Source organism: Strix uralensis, chromosome 1 (assembly GCF_047716275.1).
Source record: "Strix uralensis isolate ZFMK-TIS-50842 chromosome 1, bStrUra1, whole genome shotgun sequence".
NCBI lineage: Eukaryota > Metazoa > Chordata > Aves > Strigiformes > Strigidae > Strix > Strix uralensis.
Window position 1 is genome coordinate 14,272,154 of NC_133972.1, and position 23,436 is coordinate 14,295,589.

Below are 23,436 nucleotides of genomic sequence, written 5' to 3' on the forward strand. Positions count from 1 at the left end.
AAATACACTGATTTAATTCTGTAAGTTTGTCTTGGCTCAGAGATGGAATACATATGTAGTTAGAACAACAAATTTAAAATATATCCTGGCGAAATAGATTTACCAAAATGATGCATTCTTTAGTTTTTAATTGTTTCTTTTCCCAAAGCCATCTAGTTAGATTTAGATTAAAACTAAATGAAATTCAATAGTAGATCTGTGACCAATCAGTGAACACTTCCTCTACATCAGCATATATGTGTTTTTACACATGCATTTTTGCAGCTAATCAGTAACTTCAGAGTTAGTTTTCCATTGCCTAGATGACGCCTGCAAATCTCGGGTCCTGGGCTACCGTAAGTGCTTCTGTATGTACATTTATTGGCAAGTAAGGGTTAATCTTCAACACCTTTAGTGAGAGCTACAGTTTTTTGGACTTATTTTACCTCATTTTTTTGTTTTTGAAAAAAAATGAGGCACCCCTTACCCAAAAGAGTGGAAGGAAGGTCAGTTCCCAGTGCAAAGGCCCATGCCCATTATCCCTGGCCATGTTACCTGCAAGGTGGAGCACACCCAGTCCTGCCACAGGCTCCATTTTTCAATGTTATTTGGATGCCTTCTGCTTCTGAGAGTGAGTGCTTGCCTGTCGAGAATGAGGCCTAAGGGGCTCTCACACATCATTTGACACTTTGTACAGGTACGCAAAAGATGCTCCATTATGTTCTAAGTTCAAGTACAGGCTCTGTGATTCTTTTTCTCATTTTTCTCCTCCTTTTTTCTTTCTCTATAAATGTATCTGTAAAACCAATGCCTTCAATATTAGTGTGTGTTTGGCCACAAAAGTTGCAAACTCACTGAGAACCAAGGAAACACTGCTTGTGATTTAACTGTTTGCCAATTATTTGCTTTAATTTTTTAATACTGTGCAGCTTCATAAAATAATTCTATGCAAGCGTGATTTTTTCAGACATTTGATCAGTCCAGCTTGCTTGCTAAAAATGATTCTTGACTCACATCCTGGCAACAGCATTTATTTGACATGCGCTGGTGAAGCACTCTAAAAAACTGTACTCAGGCTATTACAAATTTAGCTTCCTACATCTGTGTGTATTAGTGTTTGGGTGAGTCTGAATTACCAGCATGTGTCAAATGGGTGACACAAACTGATCAGCACACCTTTGTTGTTACAAGTTTGGGGCTGAAGAATCCTTCAGAGAGAAAATGTCCGTGTTCCTTGTGGGCTTTTTTTAGATCTGTTTACCTTGGGTAGCTTTGTGCTACAAGAAAATCCAAGTCGCTTTAGACCACTTCTATCCTCAGCCAAACTCCAATTACTTTTGTATTTCTCTCCAAATAAAACTACTTGCCATAAATCCAAACCTATTAAAAGTGTGCAGCTGTGAAGTTACATCCATTCCTACGCTCAGAAAAGTTAAACCACAGGGATGAAGTTTTTTTAAAGGGAACATACCTGAAGACTCACCAGCAAGGGGAGAGGCTGGCCACATGCTAGATTTCAGGTGGGAATGCACCAGAAGGACGCCGTGAAGAGGGGAGTTTCTCATTAAAAGTAGCTGTGCTACGTTGGCTGAATCGGTCTTCCAGCACATGATGGGTGTCGTGCAATGCGAGCACCTCACCAAGGAGCATCCTCCAGGATCATCACAACAGCTTCGATGGGAGTGGAGGCGTCAAGCCAAGGCTCCGGCCAAGCCCCAGGCTGGGACTGCATATTGTTTACGGCAAGTTTCTTGCAGTTTCAGTTCAGTGACATATTCCTCACTCCTGCTTCCAGAGGTAGAAAGAGCTGGGGGTTGGTTCATCCTTCAAAAATGGGAATGAAATCCTCCAGTTCCTGTTTATGAGAAGTGAGCAAACAGGTAGCTGCTCAAATGAACAGTGGTTGAATTCACTTTATCGGCATCTCCTGAGTGGCTCCACCACCTCACACAGGTTAACCTGCATGGCTTGTGGCGCTGCGTGCCAGCACTAATTGGTTTTGCTCATCAGAGGAAGCAGCAAGCACACTGGTGTGGGCAGAGGGAGAGAGCAAGCTCCTTCACCACCACCCTTTCACCATTACCATTGCCCAAGCCACCGCAGATGGCTCCTACGTGGCTGCGCGAGCCACGATCACACCGTGGGTGTGGGATGCAGACACAGGCTAAGACATCTCCTTTCTTACTACGTATGTGGTAAATTAGACTGTATTTTCACTGAGCAGAGGCACTCCTGCCCTGTGCTGTGATGACAAGGCAGCGCCCTGTCCCAAGCAGCCCATTGCCTTGCTGACAGGCTCTCTCTGATGGTGGGACCTGCAGCTCCTTCAGGAGACCTGACCGTTCCTGTTTGTAACGTATGCAAAGCTGAGGAGGACGATGGGACAGCTAAAATTCACTTCTGCTAACTCATTCCTACCCGAGATGATTTACCTTCAGGGCTCAACACCGATCTGATTTTGGAATGCATCAGATTGCCCCCAAAAACAGAGGATGGAGAAACAGCGGGGAAAGAGCACGAGATTTTAAACCAAGCTACCTGCTGCCAGCCCTGGCTCCGTTCACGCTCTCCATTTCACATCACACATGCGGGGTGACACACAAAAGCCTTAATGCATTCAGAATATTTCTTTTCAGGATGAAAGTGTAAGTATTTCCAGCCAGCACAGCAAACTCGAGTTTGCCTGCCAAGATTTGTTGAATTTTTCTTTAATTACAGCAGCAGCCAATAGGTTTAAATTTGAGAACCAATGAACAGACTCCCTGCCTCTCCTCCCTCTTTGCTGATGGTTTGAATCTTCAAGAAACAGTTTCCTAGTCTTAATCCGGGGAGCCTTTACACACACGCTAACGCTTTAAGCACTTCAGCTAACGCATTACAGTCACCCGGGTGGTGCACGTTTGCCAAGTTTAGTGTGCACTTAAGTGCTTTCTGGGGCGGAAGCTGGAATATACTTGGTTCACAACTCTGAAAGCATGTGATTGCGATGAATTTATCTCGCATCAGAGAGGATTTTTTTTGGAAGGTTTCCTGTTTAAACAAGAATCCATTGGTGTTTTTGAGGCTTCTAGATCAAAGCTGCCATAAAAAAATGCAAGTATTTCAATGTTTCACAGATATAACATTATGTGTTTTATATCGTTTGCAAAGTGTGGGAGCCTTTTGGATGAAAGGTACTCTGCACGTATATAATATCACCATCATCATTATAAATGCATCAAAGGCACAGAAGCATAAACTGATTTATTATGGGCACCTGTCGCTGTAAAATTTTCTAACACTGCCTGCCTCGGTGAACTGATGAGATCTCCACTAAATTGGGGTAGCCTGTCATTTTATTCAGATTGAAATGGATTTTCTTGCCTTGAATTCCTGGCAGAGAGAAAACAATCAAAAAATAATGGCTCACAGATATTAAAGTTGCATGTCGAGCTAGGCATAACTGATACACAGCTGTCAACAGTTTTCCTGTACACATTTACATCATTTCATTATGAGACGAGCAAGGCCAGGATGAGAGACAGGACAGGGGTAGGGTGTTTGCCATTTGGCCCCCCAAAACACACTTGGGATCCTCCTAATAAAGGTGGTTCTTTTCATACTTTACAACAGCCAGAGAGATAGGCTCCCTGGCAGAAGGGTAGGCAAATAGTTTGCCTTCCTTCAGATAAGGAGCACTGATTATGTTCCACTGAAATGGTATCTAATACGGGGGTTTGTATATTTTGGCCTCAATGTGGCACCACATCTCCTGCTCTCATCTCTGGAGAGTTCTTAATGTTCAAGTGACGCATTTTGTGGAGATTTCAAGAAAAATACAGGCGTCCTGGCCAGATTTCCCTCTTGCAGGCTACACAGGAAGCTGTAACTCAATGCATAATGGCTTGCCTGGGTTGTCAACAGAGTCACACTGGCCCAGGACAAAGCCCTGCTTGAGCCCTACAGCTCCATCAGGCTACTGTGGCCAAGGCACACCAACTCCACAGCCAGCAGCAGACAGGACAGGGTTGTTGTTATCACACTGAGCTGACTCCATTTCCCCAGCCCAGATGACCAGGTACCCCTTTCCAGCGGGATGTGCCTGCAGAGACTCGGTTCTCTGGCTCCAGAGCCAACTACTTCAGTTGCTCTGCCACCCTGTCCCTGTCACCTCATTTCCTTTACCTGATTCAGCCTTATATAAAAGTCCCTTAAAAAATTATTCTTGGAGTATGGAAAGATATCTAAAGGTCTATGTCTGATTCCTTCCTTCCTTGCTGTGTCTGAGTATGTACTGCAAAGCTGAGAGCAGTGGAGTTAGCAGCAGCTGCCTGCAGCTCATCTGTTGGCAAGGCTGGAGCTGAAATCACATTCTCCAAGTGCCAGAAAGATAGACCTTCTGGAAGGAAGTATCGGGTGAAAGAGCAGGAAAGCGAGTTTGCTTCCAAACAATAAACATGCAGATCGGAAATAATTGAGGCACTAGAACAAGGGGGAGGAAAAACAAAACAAACCGTAACAAAGGATCCTCAGATGAACTGGTTTTCCCTAGTAATAGGGCAGGGGGAGGAGGGGGAAGAGAAAAAAAACCCACAACTTTAGGTAGCTCAGAACTGACCAGAAAATGATTTTTCACTTTGTGATAAATCCCGAGGAGTTGCTAACTCTTTATGTTCAGTGTCACGGTGACAAGCTGGCATTGTGGCAGTTCTGGCAAAAGAGATGAAGTCTTTCTCCCTCTTTCAAGACCTGGCTGTCTGCTGGCTGACCCGCCAACGAGCCAGGCAGCTAGTTGCTTTGCCTGGTTTCCTTTAAAAACGCCAACAAAATTGACCTGTTTCAACAGAGCGTTTCAGTTCTACCAACTCACCGTCTTCCAGCAGACTCCTGTCTGACTGGGAGATTTCCAAATGGCTCTGTGATGCCAGACAATTACAGCTATAAATATTTTTATTATGGGATACCACGATACCATTCTGTAGAAAGACATAAAGACAGGGAACAGAATAAAGGCCAACATCCCCTTCTACTAGATGGCACATACTCTGTGTGTGAACGATACCTCCAGGATCCTAAGCAGATGACTTGTGGGTCTCTTGGGATGCAGGGAAAAGAGGGACAAAGAATTCTGGAAAGATGTGGAGCACACACACAAACCAGAGGAAAGTGGGGAAATGGACTTTTTTTTTTTTTTTTGGTGGCTTCATGGGATACAGTGCACAGATGTAAAGGTACTGTTTTCTACGGCACAACAAGAGGTATGTTCAGAGCACTGAATTTAGGCACCCAGCCTAGCTGGTTAAGTTACCTGGCTTGCCTCCTTAAACTCCCTTAATAGAGAAGCTCTCCTAGAGGCAATTCAGAACAGGAGACTAAGACAGGCTTACTGAATTGCTCCTGGAAGCGAGTCTCTCTCTCCCTCTCTGCTTTTCCATTGACTCCAAAGGGAACCTGGAGAGCCTAGCTGGCTAGCTTAACCAGCCAAGTTGGGTGGCTAAATTTGGGTGGTCTGAACACCTCTGCTTCTGGATTAGGATTTGAGTTTTGTCTTTAACATCTGCATTTGCTGAAAAAGTACATCTTTGCTCTTCAGCCTTAATGTTATGATGCTTTAGATGAAATATATATTTATGTTAGACATACTTTTTCACTTGTACATAGGGTATGAAAGTGAAAAATCTAGAAGTGTGGTGTGTTCAAGACTGGGAGGACAGGAATAAATTGACAACCTGGAAGCGACCAGAAGTTCACATTCACTTTGGGGCACTACCTCTATCAAAGACTGCATCTTCCTGCCTTCTGAGTCACAGGAGTGAATAATGAATATCAATGAAAACCCCGAGTGACTGTGCGAGCAATGTGGTATTGTTCACTCCTTGTTCACCGGCTTTATAATGAATTCCCTCTAAGTGTGTCTGCTCTCTGTCTGGTGCCTTCCAAATATGAACATGCTTCCCCAGCTTCAGCTTGCATTATTGCATTCCAGCATACTGGCTTTGCATGACATACCAGTTACCTTCAAACAAACTTTGGGTTAAGTTTGCAAAGACTAATTCAAAGCTTGTCATTTAAAGAAGCTAAATGTTTCACTGCTAGGTACTCTGAAGCTAAGCTCTCACCAAACATCTAGTCAAATGTTTCTTTCAGGACAATGAAATAATATGTAGCCAGTTGCCTCCTGCATTTCCAAAGCTGGCCTTCAACAGTGCAGGCTCAGACCAGACTAGGAATCTGAATCATGAGTTATTCCTTAAAAAAATAAGCCAAGTCACTTGTCTGTGGTCCTGAGAGCCCAGCCTTTATCACAGCAGGGTGAGCTGCCTCTCCTGTGCCACAGGTAACAGTCTGAACATGGCGGTCCCTCCAAGCACTTGGCATGCAGGAGGAAGAGCACTGGACAGACCGGGTTGTGTTGCCCCAAGCAGGCACTTGGAAGAATGACGTGGTCCTGCATCTGGAGCATTGTTCCTTCCCCAGGCAATGTAGAATCATCAAAAGGGTCACATTTTTGTAGCCCACACCTCTTGCCACTTCCTGAACAGATGAGCCTGTTAAAAGAGAAATACATATTTATCATCAGAGCGATCCAAGCACGCATCTAAAAGGTCAGAAGGTAGATCTGTTGAAGAAAATCGAGTTATTTTTACTAACTAAATTTTCAAAGCAGAACCACAAAGATTCTGTATTGTACATCTAACCTTCCCATATCATGGAGGGTAGGGGGATGATGGGAAGAGAGAAAAATGTTTTCCAGTCTTGAAATTAATGCTACTGCATATCACTTCTTAGTTTCCCCCAGCTGAAGAGGCATAAACCAATCCATATATGCTTGGATTCATGCAGAGAAACATCAGAAAAAGGGAAAAGCAAAATTCCCATGCTCCTGTTGCCTGATTTTCACTATGCAGAACACAGACCTGCAATTGTGCTATTATATAATCTTCAAATAGGGGTAGGTCTGAAAACATCTGGCCTGGTCACATCACACTTGGCATGGATGAAAATTCATATATAAACTCTATAACCAAGATCTACTGATAAGCAAAAAATGCTGAGATTTTGTTGTGTATACTTTGGAAGAAGTAATTACATTTAGTTATATAATCAGTTATACAACACAGATTCTCCTCAAAGTAAATGATAGCTCCATCCATGAAGACTTTTGATGTGTGTTCCAAGAATTTATAATAAATGAAGGCATAAATGGGCTTTTCAGTGGCACAGGTTGGAAATCTTAAAAGCAAACAAAGTTTCCTTTAAAAAAACACTGCTTTTAAACAAACACTTTGTTTTCACTGAACTTTTACTGAATCCAAGACTTTGGGCTGCACATGGGTCCTTGAAGAGTTTGTCTGAGGCCAGTGGTCCTCAGATCCTGGAAGCCCTTGGCCTCAAAGCAGCTCACATGTGCATCTGCTCTGCAGCCGCATCCCCAGCCCGAGAGCAGATAGGCCTGAGGGTTACCATCCCACTGCCAGAGCTGTTAAAACCTGAGTGCTCCTGGCTCCAAGGCTCACGTGCTTAACAGCTCTGCCTTAGGAAAGGGGGCTCTGGAAGCTGCTTGCAACCACCCCGAGAAACTAACGTTTTTGAATACTGGTGAAGCCAGGAGAGCTTCCAGCTTGACTGCAGAAAATTAAATAAAAGTTGGTTTCTCATCAGAACCCAAACAGGCTGAATTAAAATAAATTATCCTGCAAGACTCTGCCTGGTGTGTGGCACTTTCAGTATCAAATGTCTTGGTTTCCTCCAGAACTGGAACAGGGCATGACTATCAGCTGGTGCCCATTCAAGTCAGAGGGGACTATGGCTAATGAAATCACTCAAGGGTATAACAGAAAACTCATTTTGGGGCCAGTTAGTGTCATGTAACTTTCCCCTGTCACCTCTGAGAAGTTTGACATGTTTACCATGGCCAACACTCAAGATCTCACGTTCCAGAGCTACAATGCAAAAACAAGCACCGTAAGAAAGAGATACCAAATCCTCATGTTTCAATCAAAAAATCTTGTGTCTTTCCTAAAAGAAAATTATAAATAATGAATGACAAAAGTTAAACTATTCAAAAGAGAGTGTGAAGAAGGAAAAGAAAGGAGGGCCTTGTCTAAACTCTAGTACAAGTAGCTCCAGTATCAACAGAAAGACTGTGAGGGATAAAAAGCATCGTAGATCCGTCTTGTGCTACGTGTCTGCAGGAGCTGGCCTGCAATAGTCTTAATATTCGGTCCTGAAAGCTGTCAGCCAGTCAGTAGCCAGAAACACTAGGCTGAGGAATTGGTGGGGAAATTTCAGCCCTCTGACATGACCCCTCAAACTCATGCACAAGATTTTAATTAATTTTATTTGGGTTATCCTGAAGTTCTGTTTCTTTCATTATTATGGCCTGAAGTCAGTAATACACTTGAAAGTACATATCTTTAACATAACTTTGAACACTTGAGTAGCCCCATTATCTTCAATGAACATGAGCAAGTATGTTCCTGGGGCCTGGATATGTTCTTACTCACTGACTCAACAGCACTGGCCAAAAGAAGAGCCTCACTTTCTTCTTCTTTTTTTTTTTTTTTTTTTTTTTAATTAAGTAGAGCATGACAATAAAGATTCTCTAAATTATGTCCCTCATTAACCAATAGAGACATTCATTTTGATGCAGTCATTATTTCTACTTTATGGCTCCAAATTGAAACAAAGTTGTTCTTGCAACAAAGGTTTAAAAACACTATCAGTGTTTTACATACCTCCTCATGGTGACCTAACATACCTGGAGCTGTAATACAGAGATGTATTTAAGGCATTGCCTTGTTTTGGTTATTTAGATACATCATTGCATAAGTCCAGAAGGCCTTCTATGAGGAGATCTTCCTGCACAGGCTAAGGTCCATGGCAGTCTGTCAGGACTTGGTAGGACTGAAAATTTTGATTGTAGTTATCATGCAAATTTCTCCTGGTGCCTTTCATGTTTCTTTCTTAGGCCATGTTTTATGAGCTATCTCCTGCAGTTTGGTCACCTTCAAATAAATATATGAAAACCCTATTGTCAGCTTCAAGTTTGGAGCCTTATAAATGAATGCAGCAATCCCAAACAACATGAAAATACCTAATTGAGGAGACACATTTGTAAACAGGACATTCTTCTTTCCTACCAAAGTAATAACAAACGCATTTTCTTGCTGAATGACCTCCACAAGATGGGCTACATCTATTTATGCAAAGTTAATTAGGTCATAACATTTACTTTTCCTGTTCACAGATGAACAACTTCTTATAAATCAAAATTGAAGCTTTACCTCATTTCCAGTACGTGATTTCTGAAATACTTCTGGTGAATATCATACTTCTTTTTTATTTTGAGATTTTATTTTTATGACAATATTTCGACAGGAAATTTAATCAATTAAATCAGCTTGTAGCTTTTCAGGCATCACACTTTTCCGCATGGCTGGTCTCCAATCTTTTTCATGCTGAAACACAAACTTGAATTTTTATTGAACCTATGTTAGAGCTTTTTGAAGGACCAAACCCACCAATTTATAAGTATGCATCATGAAGGTAATATTGTACCACTGACTTTCATTTGAATGTAAATATATTCAGTCATTCAGTGGATTTGAAGTCCACAATAAAAGGACACTTCAACGGACAGAGGTGAATTCCCTGTTTCTGTAAAAATAGTATAGTATACTCTTGTTTATAAAATTATCCAGCCTTGTTATAAACGTGTTTGTTCTAACTATTGGAAGCCTATGCAAGAAAATATATACCTTCTAATTTATGTGTTAAATGTATTCACAGATATGTACATATTTTTATATATATGCATGTATATGCATGCATGTATATGTATGTAGCACTGAATAACATTTGAGAAAGTGCCAGTCTATATGGGGCTGCTCTTGGTGCCAAGAAAATAATTAATGGACAGTTGTAATAATTTTCTAAATTATACTTACAATAATAATATATGGGCTTGAAAAGGGGACACGGTAATATTTTTGACACAGTGTGAACCTATTCTTTTCTCTTTATAGCTCTGTAATAAAGTTATTAAGCACATGCATAAATCCCCAATAACCTGAATTAAACTTAAAAATATGTTTAAAGGCTTTGCATAATGGGCCTGGGACTTCAGAGGTCAGAAATAGCACACTTCTACTTCCCAGAAAATACTGATATTTTGACATTTTTCCAGTGTGGGGAAAAAAGACGAAAATATTTTGCAAAATGAACACTCCAGAATTAATTCTTATAGACAAAGCTATCAATTTCAAAGACATTTGACAGATCAACCATTATAAAGTAGTAATATGTAAATTAAAATTAATCCCTGTAAGATCAATAGAAATAGAAAGAACAGAACTAAATATATTGATGCCATCCAAGTAAAAAAAATAAATTCTCCTTTTAAACATTTCCTCTTCTCAACAGTATAAAATCAAGATAATCCCCACAAACACTTTCACTTTCAAAAAAGTACAGATTCCAATGTCATTTTTTCTTAGGCTTTTTTTAAACCAACCAGCCAGTATTATTTGTAGGTTTAATCATGCAAAACAAATCTTGATATCTATCCTACCTTCAACATTCCCACTGAGTTTCTACAATGCTATGGAAGTTGATCTGTGTGTTTCTTTACACAATAACTAGAGCCCGGGATGCACGTTTTGTGGCTGCAGGTTATGAATCAGTGGCTGGATATCTTTTACAATGGAGTTCAGGTGAAACCATGCCTAGAAATACTGCATATCATTTTGGGAGTAACTGAATACTTGAAATATATCAACCTTTTGCAGAGAAAAGCAATGAAAAGATGCATTGTTTGAGTTGGGGAACTACATGCACTTACGTATTAAAAAAAAATGATTCACCCAACTCCCATAAAAGACCTAACTTAAAACAAACCTTTGTTTTGCTCACAGCAAGGTACTCATCCTCCTGTTATTATTTATGCTGCAGCAGTCCCTAGAAGCCCTGGGTCCTCATTGTGCCACATGCTGCACAAATGCACAGTGATCATACATTTATTTATTTATAGGGCATTAGATTTCCCTGCTCCTGAGTGAACAGGTAAAGCAGTGATTACCCAGGACGCCATATATACCAAGGCAGCCAGCCACAGAAAGTAATTTCAGCCTCAGCCTTTGTTTTAAATAAACACCTGCATTTTCATATGGAGAAAAGCATTTGTTTCACAATGAGCTGTCACAGCATGTTTGCCTGCTAATGAACCAAATGCTCTTTGAATTCTGTCTCCCATCCTTCCCACACTGCAATTTTGCCAGCCCTGACTATCCCTTTTATTGCTTTTTCTGTTTTTTTTTTTTTTTTTTTAATTTTTTTTTTTTTTTAAACAAAATATTCTTATTTAGCCCACAGTTACTTTGTAATTTCCATTTAATTTACTGCAGTGAGAGGCCATGTTTCCATCCACAGGAGAAAGCAGCAGATCGCTATCACCGCTATGTGCAGACAGGTAAGTCCTTATTTGACAGTATTTCAGTGGGAAAATGTATTTGATGGCCAGGACAGGGAGCTTGAGACATGGCTGCTCATCTCATCCAGGAACATGGCATAGGATACCATGCTCCCGAGAGTCCACATACAACCCAGCCTCGTGCCGCCAGTGGCTGTACGCTCCAGACTATTAAATCCCTAAGGACGCCCATGGATGAGGCCCTCCTCTGATGTAAGAGAGTCTGGCACACAGCAAAGCACTCTCCACTCCCCACGCCAGCCAACCCTTGCTTTTAGCATCGTAAAGCACGGAGTCAGCCTTTGCCTTTCTCTATCGTCTTCAGCAGCACTCCAGAGGAGTTTTACACAAGAAAGTCTGTTTTCTTTGGGCTACTCGATCAAGGCAAGTCCTTTGGCAATTGTGGCATTTAATCTTTCTGCTCCCTGGGTTGCTCACTGGGGAGAAGCACATATTGCAAAAGTGATGTTATGCAAGCGCAAGGTTTTGTTAACCTAGGAAATTTCTCATGGGGCCCATTACATCCTATGAGGAAGAACAACTGAGTCATTCTTAAGCATAGGAATTAAAGCATAAAAATAGCCAAGAAATCCCTAACTTGAGTGCCTGCCCCAAACTCATCCCTCCTCCCTTCCCTTCTGCCTTCCCATCATGCGTGGGCTTTCCCTGTGCTCATTAAGAGTGTTTTCTTTGCCTACATTGTACTACTGCACGTATCTCACCTAAACATTGGTTCATGGCCATGTGGAAGGGACTCCACCAGCTCTCCCTTCTTCCTCCAGCTTAACGAGGGGCCGGGTCTGCCTGGGCCCCAGCAGAGCACTGGGGGTGTGGGGGTGAAGGGGGCCTCTTGCAGCCGGGGCTGGGGCATGGGGGTGAGAGCATCCCTAGGGTGGGGAGGGAGGTGCTGTGGAGGCTCTCTGCTGCCCAATGGTGCAGGCACATGTGGGCACAGGGGTGTCAGTGCCAGTGCCATCATGGGGGATCATCATGGGGCACCCCCAGTCATCCTCAGCACTTCGCAATAGGAAAAGTCTCTTTTAAGCTCCTATTTGCCTTCCAAATCCTCCTTCACTGATCATCGGACTCCACAAACCACACATTTTTTGGAGGTACACACATGCAATGGGGAAATAAAATGTTCAACAACAGCATGGCACCTTTTCCAAAACAGGTTCTGAGAGCAGGTAAAGGCGGGAGATGGGATGGCTCACCAGCCTCCCCACTCTCCCTCTTCCTGCTCTTTGGAGGAGCCACCCAGGCTGTCCTTGGGGGTCTGGCATGCACGTCCTGGGTACGTTAGCACCCAGCAAAACTTCCCCCGGAGATTGTGCAGAGTCACAGCCCTGCCCTACCTTGCAGGGCTAAGCCGGGCAGGCAAAGGGCATGCTGCCTGCTGCCAAAATCCTCGAGCTGGCATGGTGGTGCTTCCCAAGGCATCATGTCCGCTTCCAGCGTAGGGCTGCCACAGCGTCACCTCCCCAGAGGGTCACTCCCCAAGCAGCCCTCCATGGGTCAGCTCACAAAACCAAATGTGTTTAAGCTGACACTGTAGTAAGCATGAGCTTTGCTCCTGTAGCAAAGGCTTCCTTTCAGCAGTTACCCTCCATGCTGTCAGCCACTCCTTGAAAATAAAAGCACTTCATAAAAAAATAACATAGAAGAACATAGCAAGCAAGAAACGCCTAAGTGCTGCACATCACGTTCCCTCTGAGGCTAGACTGCTGTTCTACTGTGCTGACTGAGGGATCAGAAAAAACCCTGTATTAATGTTAAAGAGAGGGGGAGGGAAGTGCTGTGGGCTGGGAGGCAGAGGATGGCAGGGCTGTGACTCAGTCCTCCCACTGCCCTGCTGCCAGCCTGGCCAGCGATTTACCCCTGCCCCGCACTCCCCAGGGTCCACTCTCTACCTTCCCATCCAAGTCTTTCAGGCAGACCCAACATATGGGGATGCCAAGCGCAGCTGAGGCTTTGAAACTCCTCCTCTGCATAGGTAAGAAAAAAAGTGGAACATTTCCTTTAATCCTCACCATGACCCAAATAGAATGATGCCAGTTTACAACAGATTACTTTTAACATGGAAGAAAATAAAATAAAACAAAACAGAGACATATCTGATGAAAGTTCTCAGCTGGAGGTCTTTTAGACACTTATTGTCATTTTTACTCTACCACACAGCTGGTTTTACACTTCCAGGGATCCCACACAGCTGATAGTAACAGCAAGTATCGTACCATTCCCACAGCAGAGTTTAACCAAGAAATTGAAGAAGAATCTGTCTTGCTTTGAATTGTGGCCGAATTTAACCCTTGGATGTCCATGTCAGATTAAATTTTAAAAAAGGAAAACTCTTTATTTGCAACTAGATACACTGAGGCTCACTGGGATTGAAAGGACTGAGATGGTTTTCTTGCTACTGGATGAAAGGGAATCAGTAGGCCAAAAGACCATTTTTAAGCTGTTTTGAAAGACAAACTTAAAAGAAATACTCTATAACCAGCGGGGAAGGTGGTAGGGTGGGATAGGATTTTCTTCTCCTGTTTATTAAAAACACACCTTGGGCACCATTCTAATCTGATTTAAGCATCACGTGAGGTGTATTTATTACATGGGAAAATTGCCTCAGTGCTTTCACTGACACAGCTTGGACCCAGCCTGCAAAAGTTACTCTGCATGCAGAGTACTCTCTGGCACAGAGAGATGAAGTGCAGGGGAGGGAAGAGCAGCCAAGAAGTAAAAAAAGAATAGCTCAGGGAAAGCCATCCAAAAAATAGCAGAAGGTGGCTTGAGGCTTAGTGAGCAAGGATGTCCTGCTCCTGAAAGCTGCAGAACAGTGGCAACCAAGAAGGGTGGGATCACTGGTAGAGAGGAAGGGAGAGGATGAGGAGAAACCAGTGGGGTCTGAACTGAGCAAATTATAGTCAGCAAAATAATGTGTGAAACAGCCAGTCATTCCTGAATGTGCCCAATCGTGCTACTGAGCCCTTTCAAGGCTTATAGCCTGAAGGCACAGAAACCCCAGAACAAGGGATAGGCAGCAAGACTCTGGTCTTCCAGCTAGAGCAAGCAGCATCTGAGGGTCCCCAGGGCTACAGGACACCCGCTTCACAATAAAGGCAACTGGAAAACAAGCCACGGGAGCAGGCAGTGAATAAAAGCACCTGGCAATGTCAGCAACGGGGAGTAGCTAGCTGAAGCACCTCACCGAGGGTGCAGCGAGCGGAGGAGAGCAGCCTCATGCCGCAGGGTTAACAGTCACTTGGCGAGGGCTCCCTCCACACAGCTGAGTCCAGGCTACACCACGATAGAGCTATGGGACTTGACATGAACACGCTGTGTGTGTGGGATGGGGGAGGCAGTGCGAGAGAAACAGCCGGGGTCTCATGTAATCAGTAATCTCGGCTTCAAAAGGAGGACTTATTATTCAAAAATAGCCAGTTTTCTGGGCAACAGCCCAGGGCAGTACTTTGCTAGAGGTCTGTAGAAACCAAATCCAGCCTTTTCCCTTTGCTGCCAGCCAAAGGCGTTGCAATAGGCTCCCCATAGCACAGTCACTTCTCTCTCCAAGTAACACAGTTTATGAAATCATCCCAGATGTCTCTAGGGTTAAATCCCAACCTCTCAGAATAGATCAGTCGATTACCAAAAGACTTCCGTGGGTCCAGGATAGCACTACAACCTTAACAGCAAGTCTACAATTACTGTCTCGAAATTGAAGTGTACTCCAGGTCCTTATAAAGAGACATTTCCTCTGGAAAACTCTCCCTACAAACCTCTGTGCTGCACGCAAAAGCATGTTTAGCCCAGTCTCATCCTTGTAGCTGGAACGAGTCTTCTGCAGTGTCAGAGACCCATTGTATGGAAGCTGGAGGTGGAGAGGCTGAGGTTATGCCTACAGCAGACAATGAAGGAGGGGCATGATGCATGTATGGGGAAAAAAAATATCACAAAAGTGTCATTAATTATTAATATCCACCAGAACTCCAGGGGGCCCAGTGGGAGTCAGGACCCCAGCGTGCTGAGCATCACACAAGGCTTTGTCCTTGCAAGGTGATGGGGCTCTAGGTAGAAATCCCTGAGGCAACAGAAACCAAACAGGCTTTCAAAGCAGCATCATCCTCTCAGTCAATCACTGAGCAACTTAATTACGTTCATCGAGGTACACTGCTAATTCGGGATCCTGCAGCTCTGTCTCTGCCACACCAGCTGCTGAAGCCCTTGTCAGGGTGCCCAGCCTGGAAAACAGCTGGCAGGAGCAATGTCTTAGACTGCAACATTTGGATTTTTCTCCAGGTTCACCCCCTCTGCCCAAGCCTACAGTCCTGTAGCACAGCTGTCAAAGAAGGACCTGGATACCCTGAGCTAGAACTGCTCATGTGAGGACACAATTTCTGCTCTCTGCTGCCGTATTAAACAACAGAATTAAGATCAGACAAGGTGCAATGAGGCCCCTTTTGACATGACATCTATAAGAATTCATTCTAAAATTGGCCAAGTCATTATGGTTATGAACTGTAGACTGTGTTGGATTATTAGGCTTGCTACACCATTATTGTGAATTTTTCTGGATCAAAACTGATAATCTACAACATGGTACAGAAATCCCTCATCCCAGACCATGGAAAGCAATTTCCGTAGGTGAGACTATAATGGTAGCAGCATTTTATGTCAGTCACTGACATAAAAAAACCCAACTGCTGCCTACTACCTCCTCAAAGCAATCCTCTGTTTTCCCTAAATTAGGTGTAAAATGTTTAGTCCATGCCACATTTGGACCTATCCTACTTCAGGGATAGAAATCCACAGTCAAGTCTACAGATGACCAAAGCACCACCTAAACATTGGCAAGCAGATGCATATGCAGAAGATACCGATGATCGTATCTGTTGCCAAGTTCTAGTCCTGTAGATACCTTCCAAGGGTGAATTCAGGGCAATTATTTATAGAAAAACATTGTTCTCACTGCAGAAGTCATATATAGACAGAAGAAATCACAGAAAAGTCAGTTAGGAAGGGGATGCAAGAAGATTTCTGCATTTCCTCCTGTGCTGAGGAAGAAACGTATATACCTAGCTCTCCTGGTCTTTGGTTCTGTGACTGAGACAAATGTATATTAGCGTGAAAGAAACCACATATTGACTTTTTATGTTACCAGTTTATTTCTTATAAAGCTACATGGCCCAGAAGGGTAGATTGTGGTTGCAGCAGCTGGGTTTATTATTAATTAGATCTTTGGCTGCAGCTTAAAGGGTGCATTGTATCTCACAGGTCAGACTTCCCTGCTGCCAGTGCCATCAAAGAATTTGCAATTGACTCCATAATTCACTTAAATTTTTCTGGCAAAACACTGCGTTGAGAACTACCTGACACTTCTTCCTACATAAGTTCCTTACAGTGTACGTGGTAATAATGACTTATAACCCTTGCAGACATGTATTTTTCTTTTCTATGCATAGAACATCCATTGAAATCCAGACTAGTTTTTTATCCATAGAAAACAACTTATATTTCACATGGACTTCATTGTGACTGTGAAAAGATCCTGGAAGAAAGCAGCAATGCAGAGACACTTGCAATTCAACGTTCCTTCTTTCTTGCAATATGATATAAACGATTTATTATGAAACTGGTTCTGGCTCAGCTAATCTGACTGTCAAGGGAAGAACAGTGCCTTCCAGTCTGCCCCATCCCATCCCTGTTTAGGTACTCCAAATAGGCGAATTTCACAGGGAAAGACTTACGGTTTCAGTAGCTACTGTAGAAAACTTGATCATGACCTGTTTACTGCTCCACCAGGCAGTTGGTGGTATACATTGTGGTAAAAATTCTATGAATTAATGTCTGAACACTTAATGGCAACTGCGTGACAAAAAGAAAAGAAATGTAATAAAAATAAAGACAAGAAATAATAATACAAAAATCCATACATGGTAGTCCAAACACACATGATTGTTCTTCTCAAAGGTAAATGGATTTTCTTCAGACTCTTCTCAGACACAAACCAGTATTCCCCTTCTGATCAGAATCCAAATAGCAGGGCGCTACTTTTTTCAGACAAGGTTACATGACTACAGAAATAGAAATTAAGGCTCCACTATGGAAGTGCTCATTCTCAAGGCTACTGTCGCCCCTCCAAAACATTGCAGTGGTCATGCAGCGGGAAGATAAACTTGCAAACACTATGTCAGATATGGCTCTGACAAAACATTAACTCGTTTCTGCTGATTTGGTTCACTATCTTAGCCTCAGCTACTCTATCAGCTGCTGGAATGACAACATGGATCATGAAGAATTGTCAGTCACCATTATCTCTAATATAAGGAATATTTAAGAGAGAGAGCTATGAGTTCCTCCCACTCTGTGGGATAAGTGCTTCATAAGACTGGTTTCCTGAGCTGGAGGATGAAAGAAGTCCATTTTGAGGTGACCCTGCTCCACAATATCTCTATATATCATTTCTGTTTTATAGGGAAGAAATCAAAGCTTGTTAAAAGAAGGTGACTTGCCTGAAATTACACAGTGCTAAAAATAAAACCCAGGTGTACCAAATCCTGGTACAGCAGGAGCCTTTGCATAGTGCCAACTCATTTCATCTCCAGTTCAACAATTCCAGCAGCAAGACGCTGTACTTGGGCTTTATGAGATACTGGCTGCTTACATTTACTTTAGAAGAGAAAAAATGCCACGGTCTATCCCTGAAAAAACTCAACCCTCCCCACCACCTGCTACCCTCCTACAAACCTACATAAGCACAGAATATACTAGGTTAACGATTTTCAACTAAATTGATTTGCAGCCTCCTAACATTTTTTTGGTGGTGGTTTAGCCTTCTGATGAGTGAAAGTTCACTTTATTGACAGTACCTTACTTTCTTCTCTACCTGTCATCGATCGCTTCAGTAGTAGGCTCACGGGCCATGAGGAGTCTGCCAAATGAAGACTGAAAACACTTCTCTAGAGAACTGCTTGTCGAGTGATTTTATGCCCCAGTCTTTTACACTGCAACATAAATCCTACAAAAAATCTAAACCAAATTTTGTTACAAGCAGACCAGCTTACTGCCAGAATTTATTACTTCCTATCTTATCATATCTTCACTACCTTTGATTTATGTAGCTCTTGTCATCCATAAGGGTTTTAGGCTCTAATTCCACAATGCTCTGGGTCTGCTGCAGATGTGCCTGTTCACCCAGGACAAAAAACAGAGCAACCCTCTCACCTCAAACCCTACCACACAGAGAAAAAGAGTATTGCTCTCTACTAAGATTGTCACTGATTACAAAACCGTACATCAAAATGGCAAATAACATAGCCAAATTTTATCTGTTAAAGGCTCATACGAACTACAAAGTAGTAGCCAGCAAGAAAGTTTTCTGTGCTGATACCTTAAATGTCTTAAACAAATGCCTTTCTCTCCCTAACAGAGACTGCTCAGAAGGATGTCTCTGCAGGACTTTCCTCAGAGAGGCAGCAAATCTCCTCTGCTTTCACCCCTGCCGAAACACAGCAGCCACGTTTGGGAAGAACCGAACTCCTGGGCATGGTTTACATGACCATCATTCTCAGTTCTGCACCAACTCCTTGAGCAACCCTGAACGAAAAAAAAACCAAACAACAAAACCCAACAAAAATAGACCCTTCTTGTGCCAATGTCTGTATTTCATCTGGTAGATGAAGAAAACAGTAACATTTTGTCAATATAAAATATCTGATGGTCAACAAGGAGACCTGCAACACTACAGACATTACCACAGGCTGCTGAACAGTCATCACTGGGTACTGACAATAAAGCAAAATTACTCTGGGAAAAGAGACAAAAATAATTGTAACAACTAAAAGTATATATATCAGTATAAATATACTACGTATGCATGACCTTTTAAAAATCTAATTTAAATGAAAGCAAATTGTAATTATTTGATGTTTCAATTTTACTCAAGAAATGAGGAAAAATTCATTTCGTTGGTTTTCCTCCTCTAAAAACATGCTTATTTTGGAAAAGAACAGATAAAACTGAGAAACTACCAAGTGCTGAGCAAGAGTCTCATCCCTTTGACATTTCATCTTCTATAGTGGCACCACTTCTTGTGATAAAATATCATAGTGTCTCTCCAGCTTTGTGATCCTATACGTCACGTCTGGCTGAGCAGCTGCCAGTTGCCCAGACACCCCTGGCACATGCTGACTTCCAGTGAGGGTATGGAACTTCCCATAAGGGAATAGCATGTGCCTTCGGGCAAGGCTCCTCCTAGGGCAAAGCACTGCTAGGAGGCCTGTGCTCCCAATGGCAGGTCCAGCTGGTGGCCCTTCCACCACAGCAGGGTCTTGGGAGCTTCTCCCACGGGCAGACAGGGAGAGGTGCCTTCCCTCCCTCTCAGAAGTCACTTGCGACATCTGGCATGGAAGAGGAAAAAAGGAAACGAGTCTTAAAAACGTAACTCAAGTCTGAAGTGCAACCTTGCTTCACATAAGCGCCGGGATGCCTGGGTCTACCAAACTATCTAGATCTCTTGGGTTTGTAGCAAATGGGCTGTGAACTTTCCAAGACAGTTGCCTGTTATGAGGTTATCACTATTACAGGGAGCGTAAGAAGCAACCCAAAGTTGTTTTTCCTGAATCCCTGCATGCGTAGAAGTTCAGGAGGCAGTTACTATTTGGCACACTGACTGCCATTAAAAAACCAAAAAAAGTCTGCCTCTCCTTTTTTTCCCCCCTCCTTCCACTTTTTTTTTTTTTTCCCTACCCTCAGTTTGGTGCCTTATGTTGACATTTGAACTCCTGTGCTGCAAGCGTAAATGTGCCCCTGCAATCTGGTAGCACTGTATATCCACTTCACACAAGCATAAATTATTTAACAGGGTTCCAGGCAGCAGCAATCAGGCCAAACCATCCACCCTCTCACAAACACGTTGCTTTTTGCTCTTGTCTTGTTCGCTTAATCTGAAAGGTCACTGCAACTGAAAGCATATGTTTATTCTTTTATATGGAAAATATAATACCACTTATTTCCTTCCTGAGAAGCCAGAAATGCTGGAACAACCATTTCTTTCACAGAATTACTGCACTTCTGTTTCTCGTCCTGCCTGGAACCTAGAATTTCAAAAGGATATAAAATAATGGAAAAGTTATGATGAACATTTCTGGAAAGTGAAAAAAGAAAAGATTGATTTGATTTGTCTCTAAAAGTAAAAATTATTATGTATTTAAAATCAGTTCATCCACCTTCCCTGACTTTGCGGTCCCAGAGCCTCTCATTCACAGCAATCACCAGGGCTTCACAATCAGCTCTTTTGAAAGCATGCATTTTTTTGATCAGCTTTGACTTATCACTGAGAAGAGGTAAAGAAATAAATATATATTAATGGTATATACCAATACAGTTAATCCATCCTTTACTTTTCGTTTAAGCTGTCAGAGCTTTGTGGCAGAGCTGTAAGCAGTTCTATAAATTCTGTATTTCTGCAGCTCTTCCCTGTGGATCCATCTAGTTCCTCTGCCAGAACTGAAACCAAGCTCAGCTGCTAAGGCAGCAATTGCATAGGTCTGTGGAGCAAAATTTCCTGGTGTGTGACAAGAAAACAATGTTTGATTCATTAGTGAGGTGAAAAAGCAGAAAAAACAGACTTTGTACCAGAACTGCAGTTCTGCAAACTCTGATTTGAATTTCTGAAATCTGTTCTGCATAGTTTGAGCTTTAACTTATTTTAGCTCCAAGTCTCCCATGGGGCATTTCTGGTTATTTTTAGGATTCCTGATGGGTAACAGCCTTGGCATTGCCCTGATTTCTATATTACTCAGTGAACAAGAGCCTCACTATTGGAAGGGTTTTTGCTTCCACAAAAATAGAAGAGGTATTTGATGCATGTGATACCTGGAGACCAAGGGTGAAACTCAGCACTCGTGGGTCTTCATGGAGTTTTGCTCTCAGTCTTATCCAGCGATCAACAACATTCCAACTCAGGAGTGATGGGTGAAAAGAATGAAAGGCATGAGGAAAAGTCTTTATAAAGACTAAAACAAATAGGCCAAGTTTTGCTCTTGCATGTGACTTCTAGCATACCAGAAAAAAAAAAGGCTTCTCCAGACATACTCAGACTAGTGTAATGAAGATAAATGAAAATGCTTTATTTAGCCTTTCATCTTTTTTTTTTTTTCAATTGAAAGCTTAAAAAGATAAATTCTTCCAGACAAAGAAATGATTCCTCATTAAAATGCGATAGATTTCTTGCAGTACTACCTCAGGTATGCCTGATGTATTCTCACAAAACAGATTCCTCTGTCTTTTTCTTGTACAGCATTTTACTCCACAGGCTACGCACTGAAACTGAGCATGAAATGAAGAGCTGGATGCTAGCTGGGTGAATGGCAACACCAGAACTAGAACAAGAAGCTCGGGCAACGACATGTGCATTGTAAGCAGGATTTTTTTTAACCTATGGCAAGAGCTTGCAGAGCAAGTACCTAAATTCAGTCTGAAGAGGAGTGGCAATGTAGTTAACCGCCAAGTCAGAAACCACTAGATAGATCAGTACATTGTAAAGATATTGTCAGTGGTGACTGAGGCTTTCTTTTTCCCTTTTTTTTTTTTTTTTTTTAAACTATGGATGCCATTATGGGAGAAAGGTTTTTTTCCTCCACTGGAATTATATAAAAAATAAAATCTGTCTTTAGTCATTATTTTTACATTTTTCTTAATAAAGAGATAATCTACAATTTCTGCTTTTATATTCTTCATCCAAAGAAAATCACTTACAAGCCACGAAGAAATGACCTTCGAGCTCCATAAATCAATATGACAGGTGATTCAATCAGCCACATGCCTTCTCTGATTTAAGCAGCTGCTGACTCCCATAGAGCACGCTGAGTGCAGGTCCCAGCGGCCCTGCAAGTGATGAAGAAAGCAGCAGGTTTGCACTTTTAAAACCACTGAAGCCTGGCTGAGGAAATCACTGACACAAGTGAAATAAAAGGGACTGAATATTTAATTTGCATGAGCTGCTGGCACCGCGCACACCTCCGCATCACATTTTCTCACTCTGCGTGTTTTGTCACTGTCGCTAGAGAAGCTGCAACCTCAATGTAGATTTTGTTCCTACGAAGTGACACTCGAGTCCATGCCTGCAATTTTTGTGTACTTCCCAGGCACGCACTTCATGAACTTTAAAAGAAGAACTACAATGAGGGTAGGGGAAATACGGTTTAATCTCAAGTGGGAGAAGCAAAACTGCACAGGCTGCTGAGTGCCAAAAGGAGACCTTCACCTGGTGTTTCTTCTTAAATTCAGAGTGACTCATTATATCAGAATGAATCTGCTGAGTTTTTATGGCATTGCTTTGGATTTATTCAGATAGATATAACAACAGAATTGCTAGGGCAAGATACAGTTTATACCTGCAACCAAAGACAGGTACTTCATCTGCTCAGATAGTCCATATTTTCTTCCCCATTTAAACTTTATTTGCACATTGCTATCTCAAAATACCCTGCAAATCCAACAATTCACAGTGCTTTCCTGGGACTGAAACCTGGCTTCTTAACTTTAATCTTTCTGGCCACCAAATGAAGCACAAAGAAAGATTCATGAAGCTTTCCTATGAAAGCTGAAAAGTCCCGTGTTTGAAAGCAAGTTACCAGTATGATCCTAACTTTGCAAAATCTACTTTGAACAAGTATTTAACAAGCCTTGGGGATTGGCAGGTTTCATGCAATTACTTAGAATCAAGTCTCTAAGCCTCAGTACTGCTTTTTTAATAAAGGACATTCTGCAGATTAATTCACTGAAAGGAAACAAAAAAGTGGAAGAAAAACCAGAAGACTGTCAGCCTTACTCTCATAAAACTAGTAAAATTCTCTGTCTTTCTTGGGGGAAAAGTAGTGGAAAGGCTCTAAAATGCATATGGAGTAATTCCCCTAGATCCTGGATCATAAGTTCTGGCATACTGCCTCAGCCAAAAGACCCGTCTAGCCCAGTGTCCTGTTTTAAAAGCACAAATGGGAAACTCAGGGTAA